This window comes from Anneissia japonica, unplaced genomic scaffold, assembly GCF_011630105.1.
Source record: "Anneissia japonica isolate Jap-2015-1 unplaced genomic scaffold, ASM1163010v1 scaffold673_len1821605_cov196, whole genome shotgun sequence".
NCBI classification, from domain to species: Eukaryota; Metazoa; Echinodermata; class Crinoidea; order Comatulida; family Comatulidae; genus Anneissia; species Anneissia japonica.
Genome location: NW_022717449.1, coordinates 847011 through 868531, shown reverse-complemented (window position 1 = coordinate 868531; position 21521 = coordinate 847011). Strand labels below are relative to the sequence as shown.

The 21521-nt window shown below is 33.9% G+C and overlaps 1 long non-coding RNA gene across 4 annotated transcripts in view; it reads left to right on the top strand.

Moving 5' to 3' along the window:
- Positions 1-21521, top strand: part of LOC117110243 — a 55700-nt gene that overhangs the window by 16277 nt on the left and 17902 nt on the right. For 3 of the 4 annotated variants that reach the window (XR_004445654.1, XR_004445652.1, XR_004445651.1), the window contains exon 3: positions 17876-17916. This is a non-coding gene — a long non-coding RNA (uncharacterized LOC117110243). Of the gene's footprint in view, positions 1-11708; positions 11824-17875; positions 17917-21521 lie in introns of all 4 variants that reach the window. The other variant, XR_004445653.1, reaches the window with a different exon arrangement.

The following is a 21521-nucleotide window of genomic DNA, read 5'->3' as shown; positions in this document are numbered from 1 at the left end:
CGTTTATTGAAGCATGCCAGAATAACACTTGTTTGATCCTAATTATTACTTCAATTTAAAATATATTATTTCTCCCGATTAAACCTATAGGCCCAACTATTTAAAAAAAAATTCATACAACCACTGGACTGGAAATAGGAATGGTTGACAATAGATTTATTTCTAAACAATTCTCTTGGTATTATACGATTGTAATTGAAACAAATCCTTGTTTATTTTCGAATTCAATTTCAGTATAGTAATGATAATAATATTAACAAACACAATTGTATAGGCTACTGCGTGGATGTGTGGCGTATTGGTAGACTACTCAAAGAAGCAAGAAACACAGAATTTTCATAGGGCCTATATTTTTTCTACTGTAGAACAATCTGACCAGTTTCAGCCACGTCAAAATATGGTACGTCATAAAGGCTACGTCATAATTTCCGTATCTGATTGGCTGCTTCTTACGATTTCTGGTCCATAATGCTACGTCTCTTACGAAAGTTGACTTGGAGTCAACGTTCGTAAGAGACGTAACACAAGGCAACGCAAGCATGATCACTCAAGAATAAGTCACTGAATCGCGGTTTCCTGTCAAATCGTGGAAAATCGACGTATCGCATGAAAATTCAATACGACGGTTTCCTGTCCAACATTGCTTTGCGACGATTTAACCTTACGTTACGTCGATTTCACAACGTAACGTTTCCTGTCAAATCGCATTTTGGTACGATAAAACGACGTAGTCGTAAGTAAATCTGCCTTCTTACGTCGACAGGAAACCAGGCTTTACTTATGTTCACCATTGTGTTCACTTACTTGATCAGTACTTGGGATTTTAAAGACTTCCACATTACTTTCCTATGATTTTCCTTTAGGATCAGGAAGTAATTCGTAGGTAGCTACTGTGTGTAGCAAAAGGAAACATATTGTGACATGATTTATTTTCAGAACCGGGACATAACCTAGATTATGACTTATTTTTTAGCATTCTCTGAAGAAATAATCTAAGAATTGCAGGGTTTTAGCTGTAGAAAATTAAGGGTCGGTGGTAAAAATTCTTAGTGGGTTGGTAAACACCATAAATAAGAGTATTTTAACGATGGGCAAGGAGGTTAATGAAGGTGGGTGGAAGGGCCATGAAATTGGCTTTCAACTCAACTGGGTGGGAAAATTCAAGGCTTGGTGGCACCGTCTACCTCTGCCCACAATAACTACATCCCTGGAATGACAATGTCACTCATGACATTGTCGCTAGGGAGGGTTTATTAATTATTGTCTTGTAATTTTAATATCAACCAATAATTGCAACCATGTATAGTAATAGATGTTAGAATTTTACTATAATAATGTTTTGAAATTACTTTAGTACAAAGAAGGTCATGCGATTGGCCAGAGTTGATTGGAAGGATGTTTTTGTTGGGTGAAGTGGTATTTACCAGAATTATCAATGTGGACAAGGATACAAGATTAAAATAAGGATGAGGAATGGGGTGAAAGTTATCCCTGTGTCATCAGAATGATGTTCAAGAGAATAGCAAATAGATGGAAGGATGCAGGAATAGGATGTAAGAATAGAATGATGTGGAGTATATATAGCCCCATATATAGTATATATAGTATATATAGATGTTTAGGAGGATGGCAAATGGATAGAAGCGTGCAACAAAAGAATGGATGTTAGAGAAAGTTGTCTCTCTACTTCTTCAAAAGATGTTCCAAAGCTTGACCACTAGGTGGAAGGATGAAAGGAAAGGAAAAGAATAAAAGCTGTCTCTGCCTTTTGAGAATGATATTCAAGATGATAAATTAATGGAAAAATACAATGAAAGAAGAATGATGGATAAGGTTGTTCTTGCTTCTTTAGAATGATGTTCAAGATTATGGCAAATAGTTGAAAGGATGAAAGTACAGGAGAATAGTAATATGTAGAAAGTTTTCCTACATCTTTAGAACTTTCTCATTAATACAAAATTCATTTCAGGGGTCCCATGTCTCCCAGAACTTGTGGGAGTCTCCCGAAAATCGGGACAGCTACCTGCACTCCCACAAGCAAGCAAGAACCTCCCGAAAATTAACCCATCTCCACAAATTCTTAATTTTGCATGTTTTCACTGCTTTACTATCAATTTTCTCACAAATGTCAGTGCCGATAGGTATCACTTTGGGCAGCAAAATAAAATGAAATGAGTTAAGAAAGCTCATTTAACTAGATCGGTGGCGGATTTAAGGAAGGGGAAGCCGGCCTGGGCCCCCCTAAATATTTCAAAATTATGAAAAAATGGGGTAGAAAAGAAAATTATATTCAAATTTAAGTGCGAGATGGTCATTTCCGGCCACCTAGAGGTGCCATACTTGTAAACCTTCTTACCTCAGCTCCAACCATGGTGGAGCTGATGTGGTATAGACCCTCCATCAATATGAAAGTCCCTCCATGCCCCAACCTTCGACTTCCCAACCCTAACCCAAACATCCCTCCCTGCAGATCTCCCGGAACTGACTTTAATTTAATTGAATTTTATGTTTTATCTGTAGACAGGGAAACATTGAATACTTAATCCGACTTGATTAGCTCATTGCCTTGAAATCTGAAAGCAAAACTGAAACCATGCTGAAACCAAGCTCAAAATATTTGAGCATAATTGTGCTAAAAATAGACGGAAGTTAAAACACTGTCTAGTTTTGATTACAGTATCATGTGTTGTATAATTAGGATAAGTGAAAGTTTTCAACATGAACTACCTCATGCTAACTATCATTAGAACCTTAATAGATAGGGTACTTTTCCATAAGGAAAAATTGGGGAAAACAATCTTGGAATTATTGTAATTGTGGCCTAAAAAAATAAGGTTTTTAGGTGGTATTTATCCACTAAGATTTGATAACATTATTTTAGTATCATAATAAATAGGTACAATAAAACCAAATATATAAATTTTAAAATGTGTTGATGATGAGACCAATTTTTTTTGTTAATTTGACCTGGTCAGATTAGGCATATGCTATAGATTTATTTATTTTTTTTTAAGGGGAAAACTTTCAAAAACATTTGTTACCCTTGATTATACAAGACAATTTAGGATTCTTCTATTGTTCAACTATAGAATGATAGGACAAAAATAATTTTTAAACTGGACTGGACAAATTGCTTATTCATTTAATTTATTTGTTCACCAAAATAAGATTGACCTTGTTGACATCCACTCCAAATTGTTATAAAACATGTAAAAAATAAACAAGATAACAAGGTAAACTGTAGAACAAAATTTTGTTTTCCCATTTATTTTGGTGAGGGTATATTTTGAACAGATTGAAATTATTTTGATGGTTATGATGTAGTATGTAGTGCCTAATACCAAAGATATTAGAAACACAAGATAGAGTTCTCCGCAGCCAAAAAGTGTTCCACCAAAAAGCATGGTGGGAATACAAACAATGGGGCACTGCGTACGGCTGGATCTAAAAAGCTTCTGCTAAATTTTACATCACGGTGAATACCCGGGTGAATACATAACCTCTTTTGGCGGCCCGTTTGGTGGAGGTAGACCAAATAACCCCGTCATTGTTGGGTCGTCTGTCCACAATGAACAGGTAGAAAGATTAAATTACGACATAAATAACCACCCATAAGGTACAAACAAGTAGGCATAAATAAATCAATAGAATAAAATAACAGACACAAAAGTATAGAATCGTATGACCGGACTGTGATTAGTGATAAAGTTTCCATCATTTGCGGATATTAGCGGAAAGAGAAGGGCGCTGCGTACGTCTGGATTTACTTAGCAACAGAAGGGTGCTCTGTACGTCTGGATGTGAACAGGATAAACGTGTGTAAATTGCTATATTGAAAACTGAAGGGCGCCGCTTTCGACTGTATTTGCGTAAAAGATATGACGTATCCACCTCACTTTTGCTTTGCGAGTGCTCTATCTTGTATTTCTAGTATCTTTGCTAATACCTACAAAAAATAACAAAGTTATTAGTGTTTTTTTTTTAACTTCAGTGTTTATTACTACAAAATTGTTCATTTGTTCAATTAAGGTTTTATTTGCTTCATGTGTCTGGACATAGCGTCTGCTTTGCTTTTTAGAAGCGAGTACATTATTTAGATGGGAACTGTTAAAAATAGTTTAATTTACTTAATGTGATCCTGAAAATTCAATTTCTGATAATTTATCAAAATTGCAAGTAGCAAAGAAAATCATCTTAGATCCATCCTTGACTTTGATTAGGTTAGATTTATTATTAATATTTATAGCAACAATATTTGCTTTAAAATTTCATTTTCATTTTAAAGATGAGAAAACACCATTATTAAGATGAAAAACCTCACTGCAATCATGGTGGATTATAATTGGATTAGATTCATATAGCGACATGCCAATGCTCAGAATAATAGTGTGACTTCTTTTTTGAGCAGGAAAAAAAAACTCACTACACAGGTCAATCTAAACTTCCGTCTCACGAAAAAGACATGTTGGGTAAAAGAGGACCTTTTAAACAAGACCACCCAAGAAGTACTTTTAGCAGAAACGGGACGCTGGATTTCAGATACCGTATTTTATACCATATTTTTAGGAAAAGCAGCAGAAACAGGCCCATTGTGTTCTTGATCAGTACTCGGGTGCTGTCTCTCGGGTGGGGGGGGGGGGGGTTTTAAAGACTTCCACATTCCTTTCCTATGATTTTCCTTTAGGATCAGGAAGTAATTTTGAGGTAGCTACTGTGTGTAGCAAAAGGAAACATATTGTGACATGATTTATTTTCAGAACCGGGACATTACCTAGATAATGACTTATTTTGTAGCATTCTCAGAAGAAGTAATCTAAGAATTGCAGGGTTTTAGCTGTAGGAAATTAAGGGTGGGTGATAAAAAATAAAAATAAATATAAAAATTTCCAAAGCCTCACTGCTGTTCTTGTTTTTGTTCTTGTTACCAAAACTTCAAAAGCGTCCATTGTTGCTAGTTTTGAACGGACGTACAGGAAATTTTGTACACATAAACTAGAGGTGATTTCCAACGTTCACCGCCCTTTTTAAAAATTTTCCCCTCCTACACCTACAAAACAAAACAGAGGTTTCAGCATGGACTGTACATTACTGCCATTACCACTACCACTTGGGGGTGGGGTGGTGGTTGCCAACAAGAAATTACATAACTGTAATGACATTCTCCTACTCTGTAAGAGAGAGAAAAAATATATATTAATGTGCATTTAACAAGACATTTTCTTTTTATTTTAAGCAGTTGCAGTGTTACTTATTTAAAGTTGAGATTGATTAAATTCCAGGTCCTACAGTTCTAACATACAAGGTCAGGGACAGCTAAAAAATAACTCAGAATAGTGGCTGCCCTTGTTTTTTGGTTGTTACGCTAATGAACTTAACAATAAAATTAAATACAGTATTTGCATTGCTTGCCTGTAAGCGTGTTACTAGCCTTCATCTGGATAATGGAATGAGAAAATGATTTTAGTGACCATGTGTGGCTATCAGTCTCACTCTATAGGATCTTTGTTGTGAAGAGTTTAAAATTTGAAGTTGGTCAATTAATTATCTTTTTAATGATTTAAAGTACCAGAACCAAAAGCATGACGATGATAAACCATCATTAATATTAATTGTGTGTGAACACATTAATGGAATGTGTAATAAAAGTATTAATATTTATACTACTCTATAGCAATATTAAATCCCATTAAAAATATTATTAATTTATCACCCTTATTAAGCTGGATAAGAATGAGGGAGGGAGGCTTTTTTTAAAATTTTGCTAATGCCAAATATCACCGTTGGGTTGTTTGCATTGGTGCATTGATATTCAAAGTAAAACATGATTGAGATAATACAAACAATATCTACTAGCCTTACTACAAAAAATGAAAAAAAAACCCCCATTTTTTCTTTCAAGAATATTTTTTTCCAGTACCCTAGAAGACATGCATATGAGGGTGATAAACTAATATTTTTTTTTATTGGGCCTTATGCAAAGGTACTTCATTTTCTCAAATTTTGAAAAGGTCTATTATTAATATTTGGAGACTTATTCAACGTAATTACACTTAAAAATATGTCATTTCCTTCCGATTTCGAATAATTTCAATTTCAAGTTATTCAGTATAATTCTAAAAATACCTACCAGTACACTCAAACAGGCATGTTGTTTATTGTGTATAACATCAGTCACTGTTACTTACACCTATTTGTTCACTAGAGTAACAAAAGGTGATGGGGAGGGGCTAAGTTAAGCTGGGTTAAGACCAAAATATCAATGATTATTAGATTTAAAAACAATATTTGTCTTCATTATGGATTTAACCCAAACCCCTCCAATAAGCAGTTTCTTTACCAACTGAGTTGAATCCAAGGTACAATATTTTTCTCAAGTATTATAGCATATTAATAGGGAATTGTTATTTCTTGTCTTGATACTGAAAATATATGATTGTATAATGTGATTGTAAAATACATTTATTCTTTTTTCTAATTGGACCATTCAGATATTTAGTGGATATAAAGACTTTTTATTGAAGCTTGTTGATTACAGTTGTTTTGTGGTAAATTATGAACTGTGATTTTTTTTTAGGAAAGCTAAAAAACATTCATTTTAAGAATTATTGTATACAAAGAGTACAAGAAAACATTTGTTTGACGTGAAAGACATATTTTAATAGCTAGAATAACAACATCAAGGAAAATTTTGATCACATCTTCCTCATGTTAATTGAAAAAAAAATGTTAATTTAAGTGCAATTTGGCCTATTTTAATATTGTTATGAGTATGATTTGTATGTATATATTGCCAGTGGAAACAATTTTCTGATCTTTCTCGGACAATGAAATTATTTTGTATCTTGTCTTGATATCTAAAAATATTCTTTTTTTTCAGTAACTTTAAAAAACAGTATATAAGAATAATTTTACGTTTAAGCTTTGAATTCTCTATCTATAGTTTCTGCAGAATTACAGTACATCTGTAAATAGACAATGCCATGATGCCATATGTATGATTTATTGCTGTAACCTTTAAAACAAAGTTGATGCGAAAAGAGTCTTCTCGGAAAGGAGTCTGCCTGTCAACTAGGACCATGTAAGGAAACTCCTTGTTACTCCGTTGATGAGTAAAAGATTCCTCAGGAAATTTTGAAATGGATTTTTGTAAACAGTGATGAGCGTCAGTGTTAGGTATGTAATAATTAATAAACATCCGCATTGGTCTACTTAAGGAAATAATATACCGCACCCAGAGCTGTTGAGTGGTAAGGTAAAATGTAAACAATGCGACTTAATATATAGCATGTTTATGTTTAATGTTTAAAAAGTAAAGCAAGTACAACAAACAAATTTATGTAATTTAAGAGAGAATTTGGATATTATCCAATTTCTCTTGCTAAGTTTTCACTTGTTCTGGCCTCAAGCCCCTCTTAAAATACATAAGAATGTGATGCGGTAATTATTAACTTGTAATGACAGATTGAAACATTTATTTTTTGCTACTCTCTACTGTATATGACCAGTGGTGAATCTAGAGTTAATATTGGGGAGTGGCTATGTAGTGTGTAGTAAACAGGTTTTTTAGACAGGGTTGTGGGAACGATGTCTCTGAAGTGAGGTAGGTTTTCCAACAGGAGTGTAAGTGAGTGTGGTCAGGAATGAATCCCTGGAAGCTCCAACAATTTAGCAATTTAAAAGGCTTATTTAATTGAATTAGAGTCAAACAATTTGTAAAAATTACATAGGAATTATTTTTTCTTCCCTACAAATTGTATGATCTTCCCAATAGGGACCCACATTTCCCCCACTGCACCACTACTGGTACAAAGCCCATGATTGCTGATGATGGCATCTATTGATTGATCAACAAATGAGTCTGTACCACTAGGTGGCTATAAGCCAATCTGGCAACTATATACTCTACAGTAGGGATTTACCCACTTCTGTCAAACAATTCATCTCTTGAAAGTCATATACTTTTTTTGCTAAAATTTAGAAAGATTTTTTTCAGTAGTGATAATGCCAGCTGGGTCTGTTCCAACAATCACAATGCGTTTTGGTGTTGTGTGTGTACATTAATTTGAAGCTGAGTGGGAAGGGGGTACATGAGGGCAGTACAAAGATTTTGAAATGGGAAAGGAAGTAGGAGGGGGGAAAGAATGCATGTAGGTTGCAATCTTGGCAGATAAAATGGGGAATGTCAATGAGGTGCATGTTACCCTGACGACAGTAACACCAATGGACCACCACAGAGCTACAGTTCAATAGTTTATACTACATATTTACCTATTGTCATTACAGTATGTGGTAGAATGTACGTCTATTTTAGTATGTTGTATTTGGTTTTGATATGTACAGTAAGTTTCTATTCATGAACAGTGTCGTCTCAATGCCTTATAAGGTAGTGTAATCCAACGATTAAACATTTTTGATTGCTATCAACAATTTGTTCAGGCTTATTGTCTGATGATATTTGATTTCTTGGAAGTTGTATGGATTTAAAAAGTGAAACTTAAAAAAAACCATTTAATTAATATATTTTTGGCTTCCCCTTTGCTAGAATCAGACGTTAGTGAGTACAGGCCCTAGAAACAAGTTTTAAGCACAATTTCTGAATCTATGATGAACTTGTTGTTTGCTTTGCTTGCTGCTGATTTTCTTCATGTTCCTTGGGATGGGGGAGGTATACCTGATTGATTGACAAATGTTGGGAGTTTTAGTTTTTCTTCTATAACTTTTGACTGGTGAGTCACTTTTATATTAGAATAAACAAAAATAAACAAAAGAAATTATGGTATCCAACTCATCAATATTTTATCAATTTATGATTCATGATATCATTAAATTCTTCCTTTTTTGCAAATGTAAACAAACTACCGGATCATTATATTTTACTCCAGCATAGTTGAACAGCAATAAAAAATTTGTATTATCTATGTGATAACTAATAGCATTTTTGTTACTGTTAGTAATTTGGTTCCCACGGTTGAAGAATGCTGACCTGTCAATATTTGAATAGACAATTGTAGTTATGTTCACACTACCAGTTCATTTTTTGACACCATTAGAATTGTTGCTATCGACAGTTTTAGTCAATAGACCTCTCTATGGCGACAGATGTGATCCGAAACAATGAGGTGACCGTGAATGACCATGCGTGGATGGTTCTACGTGCAGACCTAATCACGTACTGTATGTGTGCACCAATTTCACAATTAAACTAATTTTCATCAAGTAAAACAACAATTATTTCATGGTGCATTAACTCTCAACCTTTCCCTCTTCCACTCCCAACAACTCTATACTGAAAATCATAAAGAAAATATTTGAAAATCACAAAACAGAAATGGAGGCAATGAGGCTCTAAACTTTAAGCTTGGGTTGAAATCCCATGCTACTCACTGGATGAGGGCACTATACTTCCAACCAATAAAGTTAATGGAATTAATTACCTACATAACTAAGAGGAACTAATGCTCCCTGTACATGGTACAAGCTGCACATATATGGTGCGTTCCTATATGTAGCGTACAGTATTTAGGCTGACCACACTATGTTACTTGAATATAATGGAACATTGGAAATGCCATTCATCAGCTTCATTGATTGTTACTTTTCATTAGTAAATTTAATTACTTGCTGAAGTATAAATTGCTTTATTTATAGCCTCCTGTTCATTGTTCAAACGATGCATGAATTAATTCTAAGCTTAAAGTATAATCAAAATAGATTTTCTAAAAATAGGTATGTACTCCATTGAAAGTTTATGATAGTACACTATATTGTATACTTTAGAATATGTTAATACATTTTCAGTTGTCATAGTAATATTTCAATTCTAGGAAATGAAATAATAAGAGTAGTACCGTTAATAATAATGCCAATGCCTAAAGAGCCATATCTGTAAGCGTGATCAAGATATCAATCATGATTTATTATATTAAAAAAACAATATTGAATAGGTGTTGGCCATACTAGAGTTAGAAGATATAATATCTTTCATTTCATGGCCAAAAAAGTGTCCCCTTATAGGCATGTCCAAAAAAAGGGATTCTACTACTGTATTGAATTATAATTCTTATTAAATTGCATTTACAGTACCGGTATTCCATTATGAAAGAAATATATTAAAGCCATATACTATAATTGATTTCCATTACCAATAGAAAGTAAGACATAAAAACTAAACAGAAATACTACTAAGAAATTTTGAATAGATTAATTAGCGTAGTTTCAGCTCATTGTCATGGTAAACTTTATACCATGTGATCCTTTTGGACAAGATGAAATTCTATTTGTACAGATCCCTTTGTAACTGGTTGTTTTATGCAATCGTATCATTGAAACAAATTGTCTTATTAATTATCTAGTCAATCTGCTTGTGATTACAAAGTTAATATAAAGCAACATTTCAAATAGTCTCTGAATGCAGTGGCAAACATCGCTCAGTGTCTACTGTCAACCATCCACCTCTTCTCTAATGCAATCCCAGACCTAAGAGCCTAAAGCCTGGTTTCCATAAAATCACTACGCTGTTTCTACGGTGTTTTTAGTGGAAGCGATGTACTGCGTAACAGTCCCTGACGCAATCGGGAATTCTACCAGAAACTAAGCTCAACTCATAATCATAAACATAAAGAAGTATATTGGTGTGAATCACACCAAGGATAACCCAGGAAGTCTGAAGACCTCTTCGTGATCCTTCTGGTGGTGAATTGGTCGGTACACCGAAGACAATCCCCTATTCTTTTCCGAAAAGTGTACTGCATTCTTCTTGTCATAGCCAGGAAATAGTGTGGGACAATATCAGGGTGGACCCACTCTACGCATAAATTCAAATAATGTGGACCCAGTTTCTCAAAAGTTGTTCAATTTTATACAAAAAAAATTAATAATCTGGACCCATTTTCTTAGCAATTGACCCATTTAACACAAAATTTGAGAAATCTGGACCCATTTTTTAAAAAGTTGGCCCATTTTGCTCAAAATATGAGAAATCCGGACCCATTTTTAAAATGCGGACCCATTCTTTGTGGACCCAATAGAAATATTGTGTGAGAATGTCACAACTGTCCCAATAGCTGGGATCCTTTTTTAATTCTGTTATTATGGGGGTCTTGAACTATTGTCTTATTTGCTGGGGTGGAAACATTTTGGGAGGATTCGGGATTGGGAAACATTACATAAGTTTATCCATAAAGCTGAAAGTTTGATCGGTTTGCCTTTGCGATCGGTGCACTCTGTCTACTACAAGCGACTGGCGATCAAGTTTGAGGGGTTGCTGAATGATGTAAGTCATCCCCTCCATCCGGTGGTCGTAGGAAGCATTATAGAACGTAGTGGTAGACTTAGGGTACCGGTCGCCAATACGAACCGTCACCCTCAGTCTTTTATTCCTAGAGGAATTAAACTGTATAATGAAAAATTTTCGAGATAACCAAATTATTTTCGGTTATGTAATTTCCAGCAGTGGATTAAATAAAGAGTATGTCTATGTCTACAGTATGTCTATACAAATTGGTGTTTTCACAAATATACTGTATGGATTACTTGATTGATATACAGTGCAGGAAAAATAGATTGATAGCAAGGAAATTTGTGGTATCATTGGTCTGGCAGTAGCTTGTGTTTTGAAATGTGTGATTGACCACATGACAGCTTTTCAATGTCATGGGACAAACAGCATGATTGTCATGACCATTTATTTTTTATTTTTTCGTCGATAGGTTGCAATTGTGAACATTGCGTATGATTAATATCGAGAGGAAATGGAGATGTCATCATGAGTGATCACGCCAATCATGTATTGTATGTTGGAGTTGAGGTGGAATTGTTTTAAAGGTACCTAGATTCCCGGGAATTGCAGTCTCATCCTTATGAATTTAATATAAGAATTTAAAGTTTAATCAGGACAGCAGTTATGGCGCCAGCAGCTGGACAACTAGCTTGGGCTAGCTAGGCCAGGGCCCAAGGCCCAGTCATCGAGCATTCCTGTCGCAGCTGTCTGGGTGTCAGCACTCCATTTTGGAAGATATAAGAATATTTTTTATAAAATAAGCCCCTAGACCCTCATACAGCAGTTATCTGTCGTAGAGTTAAGTCGAATGTTTGAAACAATACTATTTTGTGTTTTAGCGATAGTAAGACACTATGGTTTTTTAACCAATGCATGATAAATTCATGACCATGCATAGATTTTGCAAAATTCATGTAGCGTGTGACTGTCCCGTGCAATGCGAGACGGTTGGTAACTAAATGTTTCTCCTGTGAAGAATTTGCCGCTTAATTAAGTTTGCTGTTTATATCCTTGTGCCTAAAAAAGGTTTTTAAAAACTAGCACTATTAGGTAATGAGGTACATAGTGAAGCATTTGGTCACTTCATGGCAATTCTGTCTCTACCGTATCCTCAAACCCTGCCTGCCGTATTGCTTTTTGCCAGTCAAATTTCTTGCCTATATTGTTGATTACTGCTGTCGTCAGGCTAGTCAACTGTAAATGAACTTGAAATTTATCATTCAAAGATGACTTTGTAATGACAAAAAAAAATTCTGATTAAATGTGTATCTTATCATTAAAAAACAATAGAATTAAATTTGAATTTAATTTTATTGTTTAACATTTCTCTGGTGTATGGATGAATTGCACGTAGCATTGAGTGTAAACAGATTTCAGTGGTTTGTAACAGGAAAAAAGGATTGGCTTCTGATAACTCTGCAATAATAGGTTTAGCATTGAAATAGTGAAATAAACAATCATGGAGTCATGTAAACTTTGTTAGTTGCTTGATTGTGAACAAATACAATAACATTAAAAAAACAATTGTAGAAATAAAATATTTTAAAATTACTTGATTCCAAATTGGCGGCCTATAAGACCTATATCTGGGACTGGAATAGGACTGTTTCTCTGGACCCCAAATGCTGAGCTCTCTTGGTTGGGTCACCGTCTTGAAATGGTTTTAAATAAATATAAATAAATAAAAATTCCAAAGCTTGCAAATGACTCAATGTGAGTGCAACCCACTGGCGATTCTAAGATGCTCTGGGTTGAATAGTCAAAAGATAAAATGTTAGAATGAGTACCGTATTTAAAAACTCGTCAAAGGTAAAAACCAGTAAGTGTACTAATAAGTTTTAGATAACTTAGTATAAAATATCCTGCAAATAAAGTAAGACTTGTCATTGTGATTAAATATTTCGATCTTTTAATTAGATCATCATTAGGAATGATAATCTTAATAAATAATATTGTCATTCCTGATGATCAAATAAAAAAAGATCAAAATATTGAATCACAATGACGAGTCTTACTTTATTTGGAGTATGTTTTATACTAAGTTGTCATAGGTAGTCATATTGCTTTTCCTTGTCATTTAATACCTCCCATACTATCACTGGGTTTTACATTTCCTTTTCCTTATAGCCTATACTACTAATAATACACTAAACTCACTTCGTATTCACACCCACTAAAAGTCACATGATGATAGCGACAAGCTTGGGTCACCAATTTTGTCTATTGAAGTAAGCCTGCCCTCAGAGGTACAATTGTATTGCCACAACCACCTGGTTGTACCATTTCAGCTTATTTTTTTTTTTTGTGATTATTTCCTGCAAAAACTCCTGGTCTTGAAATAGTCAATAATGGTAATGGAGAATGAGATGAGGCTTAAAATAGAAATGGTTTAAAACTTTTTTCCGATTGGTTATAGATGGTGATCAGAAAGATGGTTTTATAGTTAAATATAAAGAATGAAATTTACATAATGGTGAAGAATTTTATTCTTAAATTTTAATAATAATGACTTCATTGTACTATTTAGAATATAGAATAATTTGAAATGTATGTATAAATAGTATTCTAAAACAATTGAAGAAAAACCAACCAAGATACATTTCAGATCAATTTTGAGCAAAGTGATAAAATATATTCCCATTAATTTTTGAATCCTTATTCACTTCCAAATTTATTGTACAAGATTTAAATGGATTAAAATTGTACAGTTGTAATATAATACACAACTCTATTGTAACATGTACATTGTACACGTACTGGGTAGTTACGAATGAGGATAATGATATGTATGAAATCAAAGCGAAAAATTGAGTGTGACGCAGAGACAACTAAAATATCCCAGTAACGACATAAAAACTGACTTGCAATCAAACATGCATTAACATTATAGTCTGCATGATATGCGATGTTTACGTATTTTCAACATAGACTTGGGCAAATAATTTTCATCACCAAATGGCAATAAAGGATAAAACATCCCCATAATATCATAAAAATAAATAAACAAAAATAATTAAATTTTTTCTTTACATTTTAAAGATGTTTTTATCACTGAAGCTTGCAAGCAAATTTAGGCGACACTTCTTTTATACGTTGTTTTGCAAACTTATTTTTTTTAAAGATGTCAGAGGAGGGCGGAAAAAATATTAAAAATAAAATTTTGTGTTCTTATTTAGCGAATGCCAAAAACATCCAGACGGAGGAGAAAATAAAAATAAAATAATTGTATTGATAAATGTAAACAGTGCATTAAAGGGATGGTTAATTGCTTTAAATTTATGTGATTAGAAAGAAATATACATTATTTCTGTAGTTTTCAGGGTGGCGGGCGTAATATAACTAAAGAAAATCAATTTTTTTTTTTCTGAAATTTTCATTTTTTGTGGCTGTGGATGCGCAATTTGGCCAAAAATAAAATTTATATTGGTGAGGGGCAGGTTCGCAAAACAAGCTTTAAAAAAATCTTGCCTTACATAAAGGCTGAACAGGATTTTTATTGCAAACATCCACAAAAAAATAAGCCACATTTGATCAGTAAAGCCTAGGTATAATACAATAACACTACCGGTATATTTATAGAACAAAATAACAAGAAGCCTAATAAGGCATAACAGGATATAACATGCCGTAAATATCTATAAAAAAAAAACATACACATCTAAAAATACAATAGTATACAAAAGAAAAAGATAATTTTATTATATAATTTGGCAACAGGTATACTTTTATTATAAAATTGCAACAAGGAAATGAGAAGTAGGATGGTAAAAAAAATAATCATATTACATAGTTGTAGGCTGGGGGTGCAGACCCTTCCCCTCTCCCCCTCCCATGGCAGCAAATTAGTTCCACTAAGTGGGTTAAAATACTTTTTCTTTGGAATAGGGATTTAGTTCTGCATTCTGGGATTTAGTTCTGCATTTTTCGCACCCCCAAGGCTGAAAAACCAGTCTAATCTAAGGTATGGAGCAGCCTTTCAAATGAAATTAAAACAATATTTAATTAACTTTCTGTACAGTCTTTTAAGAATCATTTAAACAATGTATAATTTAACACTATTTAATTACTCTCTTCTAGACAAAATATTAATCAAAATTTAACATATTTCTTTTTGCTTTTTGTTTTTCAATTTTGTTTAAAATTAAGTAAGTTATGAGTAATTTAGTTTTTGATACAGTGGTGTTATATTTATGTACATATTGTTTTTCTTTAACTCATTAGTTTTGTTTTAAGTTCAATTTCTTTTTTCATTTTGCTTTCCTTTTATTCTTTTTACTTGTGATCCAGCTTGTGATACTAGTGCTGCATCACTGAAGGTGTAATCATAAAAAAGAAAGAAATAAATAAATAAATTAAAGTACGCCCCAAATATACATAGTAAAGATTAATGATTAATTGTTATTGATAGCTATCTCTTTTATCATCAAGCACATAAGCTCGCAATATACAGACTATAGAAGAGCAAGATCAACCACCTGAAAAAATTATCCACATGTGTAGTAATTGAGCAGCATAGCTAACAATTAATAACCGTAACGAACTACCGACTACGTGTTTAGTCTATTCACTGAGCATGCAAATGTAATTGCACATAAGCATTCAGTGCAGGTATTGACCAGAAGTGAACCGTGTGTAGAACAACAAGATTTTTCCGATTGATGAGAGAGGTGGAAAAACATGCTGGGAAAGTTATTGAGTGATAGTGATGACGATGCGTTGTTTGTAAACACTCGTCATTTACTCATCAGCAAAGGTGTTATATGATAGCAGGAGTGAGAAGTCTGTATGTTGTGTCATGTGATCATATTCACATCCAAACTGGGATTTTTCCCAATCATTTCTATTTTTATCTTCCATCATCGCCATCATCATCATCATCATCATCATCATCATCATCATCGTTATCATCATCATCGTTATCATCACATTCATCATTATCAGCATCCTCATTGTCATTATCTTCATCATTATCATTATTATCTTCATCATTATATATCATTTTCATTGTCATCATTATCACCATCACGATAATAATCATCATCTAAATGTCATTATATCACCACATCTTGTATCTGTCGTCATCAACATCATCATTGTTGTCGTCATTATCATCAAATTCTATTCATCATTAACTTCTGCCTTTCATAAAGACACCTCCCTTGATGCCTTGCAGTCAACTGAAGTCTGCCTCTTTTCGTAGTGGTTATTTTTTGCACAGCGTGTTAAGTGCAATGATGCTTTTAAATCATAATAATAATTATTACCATAATCTTTGATGATATAATTTTATTTAACCCTTACATGTTTTATAGTACTTAAAAATATATATATATATATATTATATTGTTTTAGGTGTGTTTTACAATGAAATGTAACCATATCATTTATTATCTTCATCACATATGTAGGACCCTTAGGTATAAGTTCACTCAAAAGTGTTTCACCCATTTTATTATTCGTAATTAAAAGTGAGTGCTTCATGCCTGGGGAAAACATTTCATCAGTGGCCATTCTCCATTAAACAGAGCAAAGTTGATGTTCATTAAAAGAATATCAAAAACAAATTCTTTGAAACTGAATTGATCCAAAGCACTTGCTGGAGGCCAATTATCGCATGTTATATTAAAAAGCTAATTAATTTGAATTGCTTGTTAATCATGGCATTTTAATACCTTAATTGCTTAATTGCTATTATTTGTACCTCAGTATTAGAGATATGCATTAAAGGTGTTCTGATGGGTAAAGCTGACATCCTAATGATATCTAAAAAGTAGGACAGGAGGGTAGACATAAAATAGCATTGATAGTTATGTAAGACACAAGTGTCAGCTACGAGCAGGCCCAAGCTTTATAAACCAGAAGTGCTCACATTCTAATGGCTTATGTGAAGTTAACTGCATTGGTCAGTGGTAATGAAACCACTCAGTCTTGAGGAATTATAATAAAATTACACCTAAGACAAATTAGGATTATTGAGGAATGCATTATCACATCTGAGGAAGTAGAAAGAAACTGAAAGAAAATCTGAAGTGTAGATGTATAAAATAACGCAAGTAATGTCTTTGACTCGTATGCCACTTGTTCTCTGTGGTCGGGTTTGTTTCATTCTATTCTAAAATGGCTATATTTATTAATTGCATGCTCACAAACTGATTACAATTCCTCATCAACTGATCGTGTAGCGAACTTAAACATTTTGTTACTCGGTATTATATCTAAGACAGGCACTCAGCACCCGACTATCGTCAGGTGATGCGATTCTATGAAGAACACAACACGACAACGCATGCGCAACAGATCGTTTTTGATCCGTTCAGACTGCCATCGGCAATCAGCAGACAGCGTCGCATCATCTAGTGTTAACGGGGAGCGGAGTTGGACTCGTCATGCGACGGTTGTTCGACCATCGTACGATACAGTGTGTGTCCGGCTTTAGTTACTTAAGTGTATTTAAATAAATGATAACAGTATATTCTATTTGTATTCCTGTATTTTGTCACTTCTATTTTTGGTCATCAGCTTTTTTGTTTATTTTTTTTTAACTTGGCTTTTGTACTTTTTAATGAAATAGCATATTTTTCTTTTATTTTCTTTCAGTTTGCTGGTGTTTACCTGGATTTCGCTTTGCATTCACATAGGTAGGTACATTCAGAGAATATTGTTATTTTGATTACTAGATGCATTCAAAAATGGCAGGCCCTTTCAGAGAATATTGTTATTTTGAGAACTATAAGCTTAGTAAGTTGCATTCCTTATATTATGCAATAACCAGAACAATACTAATATTTATTAGCAATTTGCATTGAATTGTGGGAAACTGTGCAGTGGTATGTGCTATTGTATTCAGTAATGCATAACCATAATAGGTTTTTATTCTTGCCTGAGTATTTTTCTTTTATTAGTTGAGAAGTGTATAGTATGTATGATGATCTGGTTACATTGTTTCCTTCATGTCTGCTTTTACATCTTTTACTGCATTTTTATTATCATATAAAGTCGTTTGTCAGCAGAAGTTTCAAGTATTTACTTTTGTAGCACGTCAAATATTTGAAGAATTGAAATAGCATTTAAGGGTGAAGTTTCATTTTGTACATAATGGTACTTTAGTTGTGTGGATGTACAGATTTAGATTGAAAGCTAATTTTCATCGACTTTGATTGGCTAGAGCCTAGAGGAAGATGGTTTATGTTGGCATTTGTCGATTTTAATCGGTTACTTTTTAATGACTATCACCTGATGTTTTCATTACCAAACATTTTTTATTTAGTTTGATTGTGAAATTTCTTTGTTTATTAAGTCAACATAGATGATAAATATACATATTTATGTTTAAAAAAACTGTAAAATGGCTTGGCAATGGTGTAGACAGTTAGGCGGATTGGCTCATCTGCCAAATGAATAATAGATTCAGCATGATTAGGTCACAACCTATATACTTTATCACTGGTAAATACCACTGCCATTAAGTATTCAGAGTATTCCATATTCAAGATAGTTTGGTTTTTTGCAGCTTTTAGCTAATAGAAAATAGACAAGATGTAAGTCTAGTCCATGATTTAATCGAACCAGGACCAAGTGTAGATTGGTATCATCTGATGGGATGGGAGTGGGGGAATTGTGAATGCGGAATTGTGGTATTTTTATTACAATGAAAACTCTGTGGGTCATATTCTTCTGCAACCTTCAGCCTAGCCCCTGCCGACTAGTGAATGTACTGCTGGTCCGTATAGAGCTCAAAACCTGCTGATATAAGCATACGTGCCAACATTTTGATCTTAAAAACTGGAGAATTGATGACCGCCGAGCGAAGCCTTGGCCTATAGGGGGTTGGGGAGGTGATCTCCCCATTACACAGGGGTTCATGGGATGTGAACTTCTAAGCTTTAGTTATTCAATATATCGTAAGAGTATATCTCATGAATTTACGCTTTTATAGTCTTTACAGTGAGCAGACACCTTGTAATATCCAGTGTGTTTAATTCGAGCGTGCCTTTGCAGTGCTCAAATCCATATCTTCCACATCACTCATCACAGAGAGGCTATGCTGTCGCCGAGCAAAATATTGAAAGATAACCTAAATATTGAGGTCTTTCGTAGTTTTCTATTGCAAAAAAGACAGTACAATTAAGATTAGTACGCACCTATGCAATTTTTTTTGTAAACTGGGAGAGCATGTGAGAAAACGTGAGGAAAAAAAATCGCCGGGAGTCATGTCTTCAAAATGGGAGTCTTCCGGTCAAAACCGCATGTACGTATATGTGCTGGGCCTACTTATACCGTATGTGGATTGTAAGCATGGCAAAATGCTTCCTCCTCATTTGGTACAAAGATAAAAGTATTTTCTGAATTGAATGAATGATTAAATATTTGCTTTATTATAAAAGTATTAGTAAACTCTCATTTTTTGGCATATATACAATAAAATTAGAATTAATTACTATTATTAGTATTGATCTTCCCAACTTTTTATTTGCTGTCTGTGTTGTTTTTGTCAAAGGGTTCCATGTGTCGCTGTGCTTGCTGTGTTAGCCACCTCATCTTTTTCACTTCGATTGTATGCAGCTAAAAAAAAAATTTTATAATGTATTTTTTTTTATTCTATGGTATGCATGTATTTGTAGTATATTTATTTAATGCATTACCTTCCTGTTTTTATAGATTAATAATTCACTTAATCAATGAATCCACAATCTGTTTCAAAACTTTAAAATGTGATATTTTAATACTTGCTTAGTATTTTAAAAGTAAATTATTACTTTCATTGGGGCATTGGTTATTTTAGAATTGCATTCCAGGGGCAGATCCAACCTCGCAAGAAAGAGGGGGCGTGGATGTGTGAAATGAGTAGGAATCTCAGGAAAGAGCCTCTGGTAGGGATGCAAGGCGGTTAATAGCCCTTAAATGTTTAACACCTTTATTAATTAGATGTTATATTTAATTGATTTTTACTATTTACCTTGGTAATTTTCTGATAAACTTTACACAATTCTTTTTTTACAAAAAATAGAGGGGGCGTACGCCCCTTACGCCACCTCTAAATCCGCCAAAGCATTGTTCAGTGCAAAGGGTTGTTCCTAAATAGAATTAGCAGTTTTTGTCTATAATAACTCAAATGGGCATAATGTAGAAGCGGTTGGTACTTCGGTTGTGGCTTGGACTCCCAACCTCGAGGTCGGGGGTTCAAAACTCTCGCTGTGCAATTCCCTTGTGTCCTTGGGCAAGGCACTTTACGGTTGCCTCTCTCCACCCAGGAGTACAAGTGGGTACCAGGTAGGTTCTAACACAACTGCGCTCATTACTAGCTGCTGATCACAATATCCAACGAATACAGCTCTGCTCCTTCTGAGCGATAGATGTCGGTGGCAGTCTTAGCTGATCTGCAATAAAAACGATCCATTGTGCACGCGTCATGGCATTGTGTTCTCTGTAGAATTGTCTCGGATGATGACTGTCGGGCTGAGTGTGTGCCTGGCTTTAAAGAACAATCGAGCATAACCTCAAATTTTAGCCGGCCAAATTGAGTCTCTCTAAAAGAACAGTCGAAACAAAAAATTCTGGCACACTTATGGTTATGTTATTTATTCTTTATTCCTATATTTTGTTTTCTTAGAAGAAAAGGAATATTTACGTGATGACTTCAGCCATTATTGTCTAGTGCTTTGGTCAGTGACCGTGAAGACAGTTTTGTCCATTCATACATTTATTTTTTTTCCTGTGGTTATATTTTAGATTGTTTTCTTTCAAATTCCTGATTATTCAAACTACTGTATTGTTATGAAATATTAATTGTTATTTAAGGTACTCAAAAAGGTTGAAACTAAAAGGTTCCTGCTTGACACCAGGTTCCCAAATATATTCTGATTTTATATACTTCCTTTTGGAGAATCATTTTTTTAGGAATGGCATGCCAGGCCTTCTATATACGCCACTATTGTTGATGCATTCAAATGTGTAATTCAAGGATAGGCTTTCTAAAGTGGTGGGGGTAAAAATATTAAATTTTGTTGGCATGTTAATACAAAATGTTGGTTTTTCTTTGTCTGAGTTCCTTCCTTCTTTTTTTCAACCGTCCTTTTTTTTTTAAACGGTAAGTCTGGTTGCCAATTTGTAATTGTAAATAATAGCAAATATGAAATATATTACATTACTATGACATGTCTTATAACTATTCATCCAGCTTGGGGAAGTTGGCTGGTGGCGGTGACCGGCCTACTGACTGTGTAATGTAATAGACCCTTCCAGC